Here is a 14,431-nt window from a genome sequence, read left to right as displayed (position 1 = left end):
GTTAGCAGCTGGCAGTGTTGCTCAGGAACCCTCCAGAAAACCACTTTATCACAGAAACTGGTTATTGGTTTGTGGACATTACTTTTGACCTAATCTGTGAATATCTCAGGAAACAGCAGACATGCAATCCAGATCTATTAAGCAGTCATAAGAATTCTACTTACCATTAATAAAGACTTCACTTGAATGCTATCTTTAACTGCAGATTACAGAGTGGTGGCTACTGCTATCACATATAACGAAGGAGCGGGTGCAACAGATGGCAGATAAGTTTTCAAGAGAAAGCAAGTTAGCAGCAAGTTATAATTTATCCCATGGATAGTAAGCACAGGAACACTAGCGAAAAAGTAGGCAAAAAACATACAGGCAGCGTAAGTACTGTCGTCACATTAACTGCAAGGAATTTTTATTTTGGTGCCAAAGATTTCCAGACTAAACAAACATTGGCCTACATTTGTGCCAAGTCTGAAATTCAGAACAAACTCAATTTTGAGCTTTCAGAAATGCCATTGTTTTTATATTGATGTGGGAAACTTCTTCTGTTTGAAAGTTTAATTACATCCAGGGATTTATTCTTAAACTCTAAAAAAAAATGTAGTGTTGGAAGAGAAAAGCATGAGTGTTTCAGTGTAGGTGTTTTGCAGGGATACTCACAAATTACCAGAAATATGAGGTTTAGACCAAAAATGCGGCATCCCAGCGAGGTTGTTGCCATGCCTGTTATGGGAAGTGAGTGACCATCCAGGATCTCCTAGAAACAGTTTGTGTGAGGAGCTGCTCATTGTCATTACAGCTGCAGAAAAGCACCACATACAAGCACCTGCAGTTTATTGACTTTAACTTTAAGGAAATCTTAGGCCAGACTAATAGATATTTAGAAGTTACTTTTTAACATAACAGCGCAGGAGTCCAGCTGGAGGCCTGTAGCTGGAGGTGTCCCCCATGGGTCAGTACTGGGCCCAGTCTTGTTCAACTTACACATCAGTGACCTGGATGAAGGGACAGAGCACCCTCAGCAAGTTTGCTGGTGGCACAAAGCTGGGAGGACTCCCTGATACCCCGGAGGGCTGTGCTGCCATTCAGAGGGGCCTGGACAGGCCGGAGGGCTGGGCTGAGAGGAACCTCATGAAGTTCAACAAAGGCAAGGGCAGGGTGCAGCGCCTAGGGAGGAATAACCCCGTGCACCAGTACAGGCTGGGGGCTGGCCTGCTGGTCCTGGCGGACAGCAGGTGAACCATGAGCCAGCAATGGGCCCTTGTGGCCAAGAAGGGCAATGGTGTCCTGGGGTGCATTAGGAAGAGCGTTGCCAGCAGGCCGAGGGAGGTGATCCTGCCCTACTCAGCCCCGGTGAGGCCTCACTTGGAGTATTGTGTCCAGTTCTGGGCTCCCCAGTACAAAAGGGACATGGAGCCACTGGAGCGAGTCCAGAGGAGGGCTACAATGATGAGTAGGGAACTGGAGCACCTGTCGTATGAGGACAGGCTGAGAGAGCTGAGACTGTTTAGCTTGGAGAAGACTGAGAGGGGATCTCATCAACGTGTATAAATATCTGAAGAGAGGGTGTCAAGAGGATGGGGCCTGACTCTTTTCAGTGGTGCCCAGCAACAGGACAAGAGACAACAGACACATACTGAAGCACAGGAAGTTCTCACTGAATATGAGAAAACATTTCTTTACTGTGTGGGTGACAGAGCACTGGCACGGGCCGCCCAGGGAGGCTGTGGAGTCTCCTTCGCTGGAATTATTCAAAACCTGCCTGGATGCCATCCTGTGCAATATGCTCTAGGTGACCCTCCTTGGCAGGGGGTTGGACTAGATGATCTCCAGAGGTCCCTTCCAACCTCAACTATTCTGTGAGTCTGCGTGATTCTGTGAATGCATGCAGCATGCCAAATACATGATTGTGTATATGCATACGCAAACTTGATATGCAAAACCTAGTTGCAGCGGGGCTAACTCATACAGCTGAGATTGGATACATCCATATCAACTGAGTCTCCACAGTGAAGTTTGCAAACGGACCCTAAGAATCAGCTAAGTGAAAAACTGAGCTGAATAATAACTAGAATTTAATATTATTATATTATTTGAGTATTAGTACTAATATAGGCATGGGAAAAGGTACTGATATAGGCATGAATATCCCTGCTGCTCTGCTGGGAGTTTTTTCCCTCCAAGTGTTTTGTTCTGTTCCATTAACTTCTTTGTCCCAGACAAAGTATACCAATTATATTAACTGTCTGACTACTTTTTAGAGTTATTTTAAGCAAGCATATATTTAAGCAAGATGACAAAAAAGTGAAGTGAGTGATTTTTAAGGAAAATCAGTTTCTCAGTTGGAGACTGTCTGAAGACACATTCTTTCTCATTTGATATTTTATTTCATATTTGCTCCAAACTAATAAAACTATTGGAGATCCTTTTGATCCATTTATTGCCAGTGCTGTTTCCAGTCCCAGAAACTGAAGGTTGGTGATTAAAAAAAGTTGCAAGGAGCTGTGCTTCCTTTGTTTTGAGAGACAACTTTGTACAGGGATGAGGAAAGCCAATTATTTACCCTCACCAACTCTTCGAACAAGTGCCAGAACAACACAGGGTAAGAAATTGTATTTGCCTATTGTACTTGCTGGTTGTTGTCTTTAGCCTTCTGTTTCTGGAAAAAGTATTACTTCAAGAAACCTTACACATACTGGGCTACCAACCTGCACCAAAACAATGCAAAATAGTTGTGCTGAAAGAACACATTCTTCCCCCATAATTTTGATGATAATTTTACTAATGGTTTTTACTACTTTCTCTCCCATTTTTAAGCAGCTATGTTTTGGCATCAGTTTAAGTAGAGTTTGTCTATACAAATTTGGGCAATATAAGGGGCTCTACTTAAAGACAAATGTTCCTTGAAAATAAATAAATAAATAAAAACTTCAGGCAATTAAAAGAACAATGCAATTCTGTTTGCATTTCCCACTTCGATCAGCTGCAAGCTACCCAATTACCTCAACAAAAACTGAGGCAGAAGTTGCAGTTCTAGTTCAGTAGATGGCAAGACAGGGACTTATTCACTAGTGCTTCAGAGCTTGTGGCATTACCCTTTGCAAAGCAAAATGAAAGCATCCACGCATCTGTGATATTAGGATCAAATAAAAAGGCTATTAGGAGGCACAAGACAAAAGCACTGACACCTTACATCCTACAACTAAAAGTGCTTCCTGCAGCTCAAAGCACTGTGAGACAAAGGCCATGACTTCTGAAAATACTTATGAGAGGATGTCTCCTCTCTGTTTTTGCTTATTTATTAAGAACTTATATATATAGAGATATAGGCAGATATATATATTTACATTTGTCTATAGTAAAATCTGCATTTTCAGGTTCTCAGTGTACCGTAAATTTAGATTGCTAATATTCAGGGATAAAAAGAAAAGGATGTATTTTCCATAAATTTCTTCCTTCCTTATAGTTCACAGTAGCTGTATGTAATAAGCTTAATTCACTGTTAAGGAAAACTTCAGTCTGAGGCTGAAAAAGCACTAGATCCAAATACAAGGGTTTGCCATAATTACGTAAGTCAAAATCTAACCCCTAAAGATCCAATATCAAAGGAGGATGAAAGAACTGGGAACTACCTTGTTATGTTACAGAAATAGTAGTCTCTAAGACTTAACTCCTTGCTTCTCCAAAGGCAATTGTATTAATAGCATTTTTTTTTCCAAAAGTGTATTTAGCAACAAACTGTAGTGCTGTTCATAAAACTGAACAAACATTATAAAAATAGCATATCTTGCATACCAACAAAATTTGAAAATGCTATTGTAATTTCTACTTTAAGAAGCTTAACAGATTTCACAATGTAAAAATACCATGAAATAGCAGGTGTGTGAGATAGGTTTACATAGACATAGAATTCGCTCATTCTCCATTTGAAAGTTATTTTCAGTCTCTTATCAAACCAGAAAATCCAGTCTGACTGAAAATGAGCTGTGAAAATAGAAACAGTAACAATGAAATTATTCCAGAAGAGTAATGATAGTTAACGCCTACAATATTTACAGGTATGAAGGCAAAATTTAGGAATTTCAATATTAAAATATGCCAATGCTAGAAATAATATATACATTATTTTTATAAAATATTTTGAAGCAAGAACTTACATAAATATACTGAACTGCATAATGAATATTTTCTGTTGTTGAATAATTGGCAAAAATATCTGTCAGAAAACTGAAGACAAATCCATTTCCATACACTTCATTATAGCTAAGATTTTAGGTTGGTCCCCAGATTATTTGTATATCACAAGTGTATCCCCAGTTTTAATCTTATATTTTTTATTGAGATAGAGAGACACGTAAGTGAACGGAAAAAAAGTTTCTTATAAAATACTAGATAGTACTTCCAACAGCTTCACTTATTTTTGGCTAAATGATAAAATAAAGATTTGACCTACCTTTTGGAAAATTCAAACAGCAGAGAAGTAGTTTACCCTGTGACTGGATCCTTTGCTTGTACCAGAGACTATTGAAACGTCTTTTTAACTGCTTTTTGCAACGCGTATCTGGAGGAGCATGATTTACAGCTTCATCTAGTCGCCTCCCACTGAACAGAACAGAACATGCAAATGACACTAGTAACCCTAGGTACCTATCAGAGATGGCATCTTCTAGTTACAGTTAATCAGATCTCTTCTACGGAGAGCATAGGTTTTCCATTAATCACAAATTATGCCATTTTAGTGTGATTGTACTAAAAATAAGCCTGCTGCCTAATTAGGGGCTTTCTTACATAGTTGAGGGGAACAAAGGAGGAGCACTCAGTCGGCAGAGGGTGCTTTAAAACCGATTTGCTTTGAAAATAAGTGGTATCTTTGATAGGGCTGGTCAGGGAGCAGTTCTGCAGAACAGCTGTACACATCACTGGAGCACCAGGAATGATTTTTTAGACAGGAAACTGCTTCACGGAAGGTAAACTGATAAAATAAAGCCCCTGAGAAAACAGTTGTCTACACCACGACTAAATTAAGTCAGTGAGGGAAAGAAGGCTGGAAAAGCAGGGCAGTTTCACTAGAAATCCAGGAGAAAATCTGGGAGAGCAAGCAGGAGCGGGAGAAGTCCCCACAGGGATGGAAGTGGCCCAGCGCACTGTAACAACCATGAGCAGGTACTCAGGAGGTAGTATGGGCTACCTAATGTCGGAAAGACATTTTAGGAGCACTGTGCAAGACTGCTGAGCAGCCTTCCAAGCATCAGCACTAAACCTGGGCCCATCAGACCAAAGGTCCCAAGCTGTCCCCTTCATGTGTATCTGCTAGTCTAAAGGGGTGATTTCAGTAACAAATCAGCCATATTCCAAGGGAAGAATCAGCTTTGTACATCTTGGCAGAAAACTCCTAAAGACGTTTTGAGAATCAATGTTTCATTCTTTCTTGAACCAAACAAGAGGATTTTATACCACAGTCATTCAAACACTTTTTTTTTTCCCCTGACAGAGTCGCTGATACTCTTTATAACTTCCAGTGTTTCTGGGAATCTGCTGTGAGTTGCAGTCACTAGCATTGTCAGCAACTCCGTATTAATATACAGAGATGTAGCAATTATATGCCAGTAGGCAAGCATCTTGCCACTGCTGCCCACACCCATGCTTTCCCCCGATCTTGGCATGTCACTTCCTCTGAAGTGGTCTAGGGGTTGCACTTTCCATATGACACAGAAAATGCAAAGTGTCATACGGACATTCTGCAACAATGAAATCCCACAGTGCTTTGGTCAACCAGTCAGCGTCTATTAAGATTGATAGCTTGAAAAGCTGAAAAAACACTTCCTGCTAAGGTTCGTGGAGTTTCATCAGCAACAAGGCCTTCCCTGTTTCCTCATGCCATTCCCTAGAGACTCAGGCAGAAAATACGGAGCGAATTATCTGCATTCAGTGTATATTCAGCCTCCTCTCACCATGACATGTCAGGTCACTCTAGGATAAAGTTAAATACCTTCAGTTGAAGATATCTTCCATTGCCTGAATGTAGAATTAGATCTGTCATAAAGTGAGATCAGAGATGTTCGCAATATTGCTCCAGACCTCAGAAGAGTCCTTTATCCCATAGACCATTCTTCAAGCCCAGTTCATTCCCAGATCATGATGCAGGTGTGGAACTGAGCTCATGGCTATAGATTAAAGTTAGCAGCTGAGCAAAAGCCATCCTGCAGCTTTTGTAAGAAATTGCAATGAATGTTGAATGCTTTGTTATTTTTGGCCCACTGTCCTGTTTTTGGCTGGGATAGAGTCAATTTTTTTCCCCGGTAGCTTCTATGGTGCTGTGTTTTCGATTTGTGACGACAATATTGCTGATAACACAACTATATTTTAGTTGTTGCAGAGCAGTGCTTACAGAGGGCCCAGGACTGTTCAGCTTCTCATGCTACCCTGCCAGTGAAGAGGCTGGGGGTGCACCAGGAGCTGGGAGGGGACACGGCCAGGACAGCTGGCCCAGGCTGACCAAAGGGATATCCTATACCACATGGTGTCATGCTCAGCAATAAAGCTACATGGAGTTGGCTGGGTGGGGGGTGGCTGCCATTGCGCAGGGACTGGCTGAACATCAGTCAGCTGATTGTGAACAATTGTGTTGTGCATCACTTGTTTTGTTTTCTGTTTTCTGTTTCGTATTGTTTTTCCCTTCCTTCTTATTGAACTGCCTTTATCTCAACCCACAAGTTTACACATTTTTTCATTTCTCTCCCCTGAGGCTAGTGGGTGGTGAGTGAACAGCTGTGTGGTAATTAGCTGCCTGCCAGGTTAAACCACAACCCCCAGCTTGGAAAAAAAATCTGTTCAGTATAAATGTGGAAAAATGTGTTTACAAAAAAAAAGGCAAAAATTTCTTTGAGGAGTTGCATGCATCATACCCCTTTGGTAGACTGTATGCATAGCAGTCCAATGAGCAAGAGAATCATCTGTCCTCCATGAAAACAAATCAAGAAGTAATGGGCTTAAACTGAAACAGGGAATAGTTAGGCAAGACAGTGGGGAAAAAAAATAACAAGAAAGATAGCGAAGCACTGGAATAGCTTGCTGGGAACCTTGTGGAGTTGCCACCAGAGTTTCCTTAAAGAAAAATCTGGGATTGATAACAAGATGCAGTAGACGGCCCCACCGGTCTCTACCAACTTTAGTAGTCAATGGCCTTGTGACTCAGCTGTCTATGATCCAGTGGCTGTTTTGATGCTGCATGGCTGTATGAACTTAACTCAGTTGTGCTAGCAAAATCACTCCTGAGCTGTGAGAAGTACACAAGTTAAAGCCATGCTAGATAAGAAAAGTGAAAATATAGTTCAAATGATGTTATTGAGATTATAATAGTTAGGAGCTCAAGAGTTCGAGACAAAAAAAAAAAAAAAAAAAAAAAAAAAGATGACATGAGAAAGATAAAATCCTGAGATAAAAAGCCAAGATAGGTAAACAGCAACTCAGCAACATCAAGATCCACCCTGCTCCAACAAAGTGTGCTTAGCTTACAGATGTGATAGTCTAATACCTGTCTGTATAAGCCAGGAAATAATTTGTGTGTACTTTTTTTACAGCCTGCTTGCAGGCTGTCATTGCCCACTGTAGAGGACATCTGGACAGAAGTGACCCTGGCAGGGAAGGTTATACTACATAGAGTTCTTGAGGACGAGTCAGAAAGCATTGGTGGAGTCACCAAATGGCAGCCTGGCAGGGGAAGCTGCTGTTAGGTGCGCCCATACCCACAGTAGGTCTCATGTTTTTTAGTTGGTGGAGACCCACCCTACTGAGGGTGCAGTCTTTGTTGTTCCTGCGCATTTTGGCACCTTGCCTGGGGCTACCATGTGCATGTGATGGTTTCACATTGATGGGCATCTGAATTCCACCACATTGCTTGCTCTCTCACTCCCCTTCCTCAAAAGATGAGGGGGAGAAAATAAGATAAAAAAGGGTTCAGGGTTTGAGATAAGCACAGGGAGATCACTCAACAATTACTTTCACAGGTAAAACAAACTTGGCGTAGGCAGATTAATGAAATTTACTACCTATTGGTCACAAGCTAGGGCAGTGAGAAACTAAAGCAAACAAAACAAAACAAAAAACAACAACAACAACACACGCGCACACACACACACACACACACACACACACACACACACACACACAAAAAAAACACCTTCCCCGCTTCCGCCCTCTTCTGCCTCCTCCCCCTGAGTGGCGCAGGGGAATGGGGAATGGGGTTACGGTCAGTCCCTTACCCTTGGTCTCCACCACTCCTTCACGGTCCCTCCCTGCCCCTGCTCCCCGTGGGGTCCCTCCTATGACATGCCGTCCTGCCCGAACTGAGCCTGCGGGGGCTGCCCACAGGCAGCAGCTCTTCAAGAACTGCTCCCACACGGCTCCGTACCACGGGGTCCATCCATCCCCCAGGAGCAAACTGCTCCAGCACGGGTCCCCCACGGGCGGCAGCTCCCCCCAGACCCCCTGCTCCTGCGTGGGCTCCTCTCCACGGGCTGCAGCTCCGGCCCGGGGCCTGCTCCTGCGGGGGCTCTCCATGGGCCGCAGCCTCCTCCAGGCCACATCCACCTGCTCCACCGGGGGCTCCTCCACGGGCTGCAGCGTGGAGATCTGCTCCGTGTGGGACCCGTGGGCTGCAGGGGGACAGCCTGCTCCACCAGGGGCCTCTCCACAGGCCGCAGGGGAACTGCTGCTGCCTGCCTGGAGCACCTCCTGCCCTCCTGCTGCACTCACCTGGGGGTCTGCAGGGCTGCTTCTCTCACATTTTCTCACTCCTCTCTCCCAGCTGCTGTTGCACATCAGGTTTTCCTTCAATCTGCTCTCCCAGAGGCCCACCCAGCATCGCTCCCTGGCTCAGCTCTGGCCAGCAGCAGGTCCCTTTTGGAGCCGGCTGGAGCTGGCTCTGATCTGACATGGGGCAGCTGCTGGGCTCTGCTCACAGAGGACACTCCAGCACCCCCACCGCTCCCAAAGCCTTGTCACATAAGCCCAATGCAGTTCACCACATTCTTTCTGCAAAAAAGGGAAGTAAGACTCAGAAAAATTTTCAAGGGTTGTAGATAATCTGATGGGGCTGGACTCATTTTTCCCCAAGGTAAGAGTTGTCCCTGGTCTTTATCATTAATCATTCAGTTCTATCATGACTACCATTGTGATAAAGATGAATAAGCTGGTCCCAAAACAGCTCTGCTGGTTCCTTTCTTTGAGAAGTTCAAGGCACTTTGTCGTTATCTTAAAAAGACACTTGGGGGTACATATTGTACCAGGGACACGTGCCCAACCAATGAAGTGAGACATCAGAGCACACCATCCCCCTTCCTGCATCTTGGTGTTTGTGGAAAGGTTTCAGGACCAAGATGGGAGTCCTATGATGTCTGAGTCAGGGGGCTGCTTTGTGTGACTGATAAGCCACATGGTTATTGCATAGCAGGGTCCCACACAACAGTATATGAGGACATGCATGTGGACAGAAAAGGCTTAATGGCAATTTACGTGTTACAGAGCCAATAGCATTTTCATCATACTCATCGATCTCCTCCATCCCACTAAGGCACAGGTATTAAGTTTCTTATCAGGCTTTCGGCTCTCCTGTAATTGCTAGCTAGTGTTCAGAGGATACAAAATGGAGGTGAGAGTATCTTGAAAGAGAGAATTGTCCAAGAATTGTGTGCTTTTTTTCTTAATGTGGTTGGCACGTATTTGCCTTTGGTTTGCATGTTGATATGCTACTTGAGAAGTCCTTTAATCACCAGCAGTTTTTATAAAATCTTGACAATGGTAGTTATAGTTGTCAGGCTAGGGATGATATTGTTCAAACAAAAATCTTAACACCATTACCTTTGCATCTTAAAACCAGATTCCCTTTATAACAAAGTTCTCAATTTCTCTGTTCCATGCCTTGTCCCAAATGGAAAGCAGCTGAACTGCCATCCTAAGGAGGCTGGAAACAGCATAGCCAGAATGAAAATAGCAGCAGCTGTTCTGAATGTGATCGGGTCACCAGCAGGATCCCCATAAAAAGACCACAAAGCCAGCCAGAGAGAGGATTGTTGCAGTACATCTGTTGCTTTTTATGGAAAGAAAAATATTACGCTGAGCCCCCAGGGTCTTCTGTTCCCACCAGTGGTCCTGTCAAGCTCCCTTGGATGCCACACTGTTTTACAGGACAGAGACAAAAGTGAGTCTGAGCCCGCAAATATCTTTGGGCAAGAAACCTATCCAAAGTTTATCCACAAAAGGAAAGCTGAATAAATCAGCCATCCTGTGTCCAAATAATTTTAGGAAACAAGTCCAGAGCAAAGACAAGATGAAATCTTCCAATTTTAATTTAAAGACAACTTGATCCAAGAGGTCACTGCTTAGTGTAACAGCAAATGCCTAATCTCTTGTGCAGCACTTGCTCTATTTCCCATTATTGTTGAAATTGAAAGTTATTCAGTATATTGTTGTTCATATCTGACTTCTTCCCTGAGAATAAGGAGTTCTTCCACACTATTTCTTAGGAAGAAACTTCTATAAATACATAATATACTGGAAATTGTGACTTGAATGGGAAAGACACACTTCTTCCTAATTTACAAGACTGAACCAAATTGGGATTCTTTGAAAAGTCATTTAATAGCTTTGCTGACAAAGGATATAGCTTATAGTGACTTCATAGTAAATAGCCTTGTTTGTTCCTAAATGTATATGAATTACTGGAAGCGAATGTCTTACTGATAAAACAGGGTCATAACATATCGACAACATGTAGGAACAGAGCTTTAGTTTTAATAATTATTTATATTTTTGATAATATCACTATTTGAGAAAATGTTTTGTTTTGCCTATAGGCTATGGACTGAGTTTTTAGACAAACATTTTTTATGAGAACTAGCTCACTGTATTTAGCATCAGATCTGGCTGCCAGTTGGAGTTTTCAGTCCCTAAAAGTTCTAAGCATTTTGGAAAGGAAATCAAGGTTTTCCATGAAAGCCAGAACATTTCCTGTGAAAACGAAATGTCACCCAACTTTTTTTTTTTTCCAGAATAAAAACAACAACAACAACACTTTATTAGTTTTTTCTGTAATTGAAGTATCCAGATGTTCACCCAAGTGTCTGGACATCCTCTGCTAGTGTTCAGAAATTTGTTCTACTCCTTAGACATTAGAGCACCTATCAACATAGGGAGGACTATGAGCAGTACAACCTTCTTTGACGCTGGCTTCCAACATCTAGTTATATGGAAACTAGGATAGAATATGTCAGTGATTTGGCCGATTATTGTAGAAATGTACGCACCTGGCTTGGTCAGTTGCAGGAAGTTTGTGGAATTTCTTGTTCCTTTCACCATGAAAATATAAAATTAATCCTTCTTCTCTCCCTCCACTAACCAAAAATTCCTCTGAAAGCACCTTCTTGCAGCTCTCCACGGGACTTATTGCAAGTCTTCTTGGTAGATGTGCTGTTTCAGGAACCACATTTCTTTTCCTATCACTCTAAAAGGAGTTATTTTTGCTCATTCATGCTCACCATGCCTACTCCTCCTGCATAACACAGTCTTGGTGTATCAATTGCTCATCTTTGTATTCATCACAAGGCCAAACTCCTAATTTCTGAACAGAATAGAGTTCGGTTAGTTTCAGTTAATTCTGTTTATCTAAAAGTGTTCAATTAGAAACATCTTTGCTTCACCCCATTTCCACAGCCAGCAGCAGAACATGCATGGTCTCCTCGCAGCTTCTGCGTATCTCCGCCTTCAAAAGCTACAGGTCTCAAGCACTCCTGTCAGGTAGCCTGCCCAGCTCCCAGAGATCTTACTGCTCTCAGAGTCTGTGACCACTGGCCAAACCATTCATAAGCTTTTTGCTCTACAGCTAACAGCCTGCAGAGGCAAATTTGCCCAAAACCTCCCACATCAGCAGTGAAGAGCATGCTGTGTGTTTTACAATGCGAGCAGGTACATCTCTCTCCTCCCCTCACTACATCACAGCCTCATCCCATGCCAGAGCCTGACAGCCATACTAAATAACCCTAGTTCCCAGACGCTGGAAGTTTCATAGATCCGGTGAAACTAATTGGAACATGACGCCAGTCCATTGGTCAGCTCTGCATCAGTGAGGTAGTTTTTGAACAGTGTGTAAATGTTCACAGGGTGCCCCATGAAATTAGGTCTTCTCTAGCTTTCTTATGCTTGGTGTTGTTGGCCACTGATATACAGAAAGCACTGTTCTCAGACAAATGGTCTTACCAACACACAGAAAATTATCAGCTTCCACAACCTGGGAATAACATCTTGGGATTATTTTGTTTTTTTTTTTTTTTCTCCTGAAAACAGCTTGATGTTCAGCAGCTGCCAAGAGGGCAAATGGATTGTGAGGAATTATTAGAAAAAGAATAAAGAACAAAACAAGAAATGTTATTATACTGATGCAACATACTCTTATCTTGTGCACTGGATGCAATTCTGGTCACCAATGACAAAAAGGATATAACAGCACAAATGTTACCTAAAGGAGTGGTAAGGCTCTCAGAGGTCCAGAGGACTTCTGCTGCAAGGATGAAACAAATAAACTGTCACTCTCCGCATACAAAAGGGAGGACTTTTAGCATGAGGAAAAATTACACAGGGAGTGATTTTTCAGTACCTTTCATGATAAAAGAAATAGGGAAATTATCACCACATGGTTAAAACAGAGAAAGCTACTCTTTCACGTAAATAAAGATGAAATTTGTTGCCACATGAATTTGCCAAAATAGGTATAGAAATGTGTTCAAAAGTTATGACATGAACTTAGGAAGAAAAGATATATTGATCACCATTTAAGATACTGTTGGAGAAGTTACTTTATACTGAGGATGTCCATCCCACATGATTGATTGAAACCGGTAAGGACTACCAGGTTTCATCATCCTCCCCTTTGTCTGTATTTTGGTTTTGGTCTGTGTTTTGTTTTGTTTTGTTTTGTTTTTCTTTCTTTTTTTTCCTTGTGGTTTTGGTTAGCAAAAGGATAAAGACCTAGGTGAGGTTTTTGCATATGTATGTGTGTTAGCTGGTACGATAATTCTTATTTTCTTACATTAATAGGGAAACAGACAAAACAAACTAAAAATGAGGTAACTCCTTTGAGTTTAAATTCCCCCCCTATTTTTTTTTTTGTCTGTTATTTCATTTCATCTCATAAATGCTGTGATTAATAATTCAGCAAAGAGCTAGAAAAGCATTTTTCCTTCCCTGAGACCTGGAATTCCTGCAGAGCCTGGAGGTCTGATCTTGTGAGGTCTCTAGCTGGGCTTTTTGAAAAAGCTCATTTCCTTCCTCCGTTTGTTCTAGCCTTGAAGCAGAAAACCTTCAAGTGCAAGCTTACATCTACCCAGCATGATATTGCTTCATGCTTCCTGCCCTGACATTAGCGGGGTCAAAGATGACAGCAATCTTTTATCTTTTTACACGAGTGAAATAACCTGTGTGAACATACCTCAAAAGTCACAGTAATTTCAAATATATGTCATAGAAACATGTATTTGCTGCCATTTCTTGAAAACACTAGGGAATGCAGCATGAATAAATGCCCTGCGTTTCTACAGCTTGAGTGCAAGAGGCAAGTTTAATGGTTGAGGACAGTAACAGATTCCACAATAACAAATTTGCATTCTTTATGGCTCAGAAATATAAAGAAATGCAGAAATACGGAGAAATACTCCTTCATAGAGGAGCCAATTAAATTGGTGGATTTTGAGCGCTGAGAGTAGCAAAAACTAGTAGCAGGTTTTTTCATTTCTAAGGAAAGAAACCTATTATTTTATGCCAACAGATGGTTTTCTGTTCCAAATCTCAGTTTCACTGAAGTGTCAAAGGAAACAGATTTTCCAGCACAGTCATCTTTTTTGTTTCCTACTAGCCAGTTTAGTAGTACCACACTGAGCTCTGTTGAAGCCTCACCCATTTCACTCACCTGTGCTAGGTATTGGGGCCTGTGGGTGTCCTTCTCAGTGGCAGGTAAGCTACACTTCTGGAGCCATGCTCTTCCATTACAGGGATTGCATCACTACACTTTTTTTTTTTTATTAATATATATAGATATTTTTTTGAACCAGTCCCTCAGCACTTTGTGAGTGCAATAGGAAATCAAACCTAAAAGAGGAAACAAGAAAGGATGTTTGTTTTTTTTTAATTACCTATTGTGCATATGTTAGTGTCTGTTAGGGTATATGAACATCCCTAATGCAGAAGCATAAGTACTAGAAATGATAAAAACATTATTAAAAATGCATGTGGATTGTTCAGCAAAAATCTGTCCTGCAAAGAATGACAAATCATGGCAGGTGTGCCCTCATGTCCTCTGCACTTCCACAGACTCAGTGTGTACCATTTATTGGACTCCGTAGCAACTGCCAGCCACCCTGCATTGTTCATTCAGGTAATTTACAGGGTG

At 42.0% G+C, this 14,431-nt stretch overlaps 1 protein-coding gene across 11 annotated transcripts in view; it reads right to left on the bottom strand.

Moving 5' to 3' along the window:
* Positions 1-4,738, bottom strand: part of IL1RL1 (interleukin 1 receptor like 1) — a 29,922-nt gene extending 25,184 nt beyond the window's left edge. For 3 of the 11 annotated variants that reach the window (XM_066984513.1, XM_013190245.3, XM_013190248.3), the window contains exon 1: positions 4,448-4,735. The gene's annotated coding sequence lies outside the window, so the exon portion shown is untranslated. Of the gene's footprint in view, positions 1-164; positions 574-654; positions 752-2,996; positions 3,234-4,447 lie in introns of those variants that run through there. The other 8 variants (XR_007158538.2, XM_013190251.3, XR_007158539.2 and 5 more) reach the window with 7 other exon arrangements.
* Between the last annotated feature and the right edge of the window lie 9,693 nt (positions 4,739-14,431).

Source organism: Anser cygnoides, chromosome 1 (genome assembly GCF_040182565.1).
Source record: "Anser cygnoides isolate HZ-2024a breed goose chromosome 1, Taihu_goose_T2T_genome, whole genome shotgun sequence".
Classification (NCBI taxonomy): Eukaryota; Metazoa; Chordata; class Aves; order Anseriformes; family Anatidae; genus Anser; species Anser cygnoides.
This window is presented reverse-complemented; position numbering and strand designations above follow the sequence as displayed.